Here is a 2,775-nt window from a genome sequence, read left to right on the forward strand (position 1 = left end):
GACTTTGGACGAGAATGCCTCCTTTCTGATAACTTAGGTGTATAAGATACAGTTACAGTTGCAAAGTGATTGATTTAGTTTGTCCTGAGAAGTTACCATCCATCAGCTGATGTGCACCATGACTACCCCAAATACCCTATTGCAAAGTAGAATGGCTAGTTTAACCTTCCTAGCTTTTCTTTGCAGTTAGGATAGACAAAATATTTACATTGTTCCAGATGACAGGCAGGATCTTTCAGGATGAAGCATGAACAAACCTGTAGAAGTCTGGCACCAACACAGGGTTTTCAACTACAGAAGAGATTCCTTGGCCATTTAAACATTTGGATTAGTATATGGCCCCAGTAAATTCGCATTTTCATGCTTATTGGTGGTTTGCTTGTTGATGTTTTATAGCTGTAGAGAACAATATAGAACAATAGTACTTTCTTCTTACTGAATTTCATTATTGAAGAATGGGGATACCAAATGAGCACTAATGCTACTGCCTTAATTTATTATGATGCTTATTCATTGTCTGACGTGCCATGGGTACTGTTTAGGAGTAACTAGGGAAATACTTTAGTGAACAGTTTAGCTTACAGATCACTTAGCTTATCAGATAAAAAGAAAGGGTCTTTTAATTGTGATATTGAATAAACTTTATTGGATTTATATAGTTTATAAAACAATAAAACTCATAAGCTCTAATCACCAGTTGCTGTTGAATTGCTTTGTGTCCCATAAATTCACAGTGGGTACAAAGTTGCTAAAAAGCTTCCCAGACAAATTGTAGTTCTTTGATGTAGTTCTTTATTAAAGGAAATGTCCTCATTTCCCACTTGGACTATGGAGCATAAAGAGCAGAAGAGTACTTTTTAAGCTTTTGATCTTGTCAGCTGATAACTAGGAGCAAGAAGCTAGGGAGTAGGGAGGAGAAATTCCTGTTTGAGGAAACAGGGATGAAAATTTTTTTTAGCAGTAATAGTTATTTAAAAATGCAGTCAGTCATACAATGGAGAAATACAGTGAATTATCCATAGACAATGTGATCAGGATGTTCTATTGTACTACCACACACAGTAATGCTACTTTTCTCATCAGGGGCACAAGGCTATTTTCTAATAATAGGTACCTTATGTGGGAAAAGGGGGAACAAATTCTACCTAATTAGGCTGCCATGGAGACCCAACTAACTTCTACTTTGTGCTGCTTCTCTCTGGCCTGAGTATGCTTTCATCGAAGTTGAGAGGAGCCTTACCTTTGACTTAAATGGGAGCAGAGTGAAACATTCTCTTTTTTTGTACTTTGTGGGATCTGATCCCTGAAGAGAAAAGAAGGGCAGCATTTCTTGTAGTGAAAATGGTGTAAGCTCCAACACTGAGACTCTGTCTTTTTCTGGCTCTTACCCTGTTACTTTAAAAACCAACTCAAACTTTCAAACTAAGATGACAAGTACTTACAGTTCTAATCATTGTTTTCTTGGCTTAAGGAAATTTCCTGATGATATCTATCTTTGAGTTTGGCTTTTAAATTTTACATGCCCCATAATGCACTTATGTACTGAAGTGATAGTTTTTCTGGTCCATTCATTCACAAGCATTTTTGTGAAATAAACTATCTGATTTTGCCAAAGCATACTCTGGACGGTAACAGCATTGCCACATGAGCTTTTTTATTTACTCCCAAGAAGACCAAATGAACAAAGATAATTAACATTAGCAGTATTGATGAGTATAATAATGAGTATTAACAGCTGGAGTTGGATCAAACTCTAAAGGACAGGTAAGGGTAGATCAAGTTGCACCCTACTAGAAGAGGAGGAAAGTAGCCGCCATATGACTGAGTGTCACATCAGGTGATGCGGGTGCGTCTCCCTCTTCTGGAGGGACATACAGTCTTCTCAGTGCTCTAATAGACCTTTATTAGCAAGTTAAGCTTGTTCAGCGTAATCTTTGTGGATTATTTTTGCCCATGTTTTTTCACCCAACCTTGTTCTTAGCCGAATATGTCGATGAACATACAGCTGTAAAAACCCCTAGCCATTTCACTGCTCTCACCTACTGCTCTGGGGAGAAGGGAAAACATATTCCACTTATTTTTAGCTATGACTAGCAATGTGGCAGTGAGAGATACAGCTGGTAAAGTTGCTTTAAAATAGTGAGGAACTTCTTCAGCAATAACAACTTTCTATCCCCACTTAGCACAGTCAGCTGTATAAACTAACATTTTTGAAGCAAGAGCTTGGATTAAGCTCAAGTTTATATTTAGCAGCCAAGTTTCAGTTCTGAGAATGAAGGTTTAACCCTAATATGGGATACTACTAGACACTGTCAGAAGTAGGTGAAACAATTAAGTGGTGAATTTTGGTTCATGTATTGTCTGCAAATGTCTGCACTTAAAAACTTATTGTCAATCAAAAAAGTTTGGCAAATATTTTGTAGGAGAAAAAATAACTCTGTTACACTCCTCAAAACCTAAAGGGAAATGATTAATACATCTGTTAACTTCAACTCTAAGCATACAAATAGTCTTTCAGAATTCAGTCAGAGACCCAAATTATGCCAGAAGTTGAACACTTATTATAAATTTTACAAACGCACTGATCGGTGAATCTACGTGAGCCTGATCCGAAATACTATTAACAAAGAATCCCTTTGACCATCTAGCACAGTGGATCCTGATCCTTGAAATCTAAGGATTGAGAACTTAGATTCAAAAAGGGACTAGATCTGTATATGGGCAAGAAGACTATCTAAAGTTATACTGGTTGACACTAAGAAAATTTTAATTGGT

This window comes from Fulmarus glacialis, unplaced genomic scaffold, assembly GCF_000690835.1.
Source record: "Fulmarus glacialis isolate BGI_N327 unplaced genomic scaffold, ASM69083v1 scaffold24039, whole genome shotgun sequence".
Classification (NCBI taxonomy): domain Eukaryota; kingdom Metazoa; phylum Chordata; class Aves; order Procellariiformes; family Procellariidae; genus Fulmarus; species Fulmarus glacialis.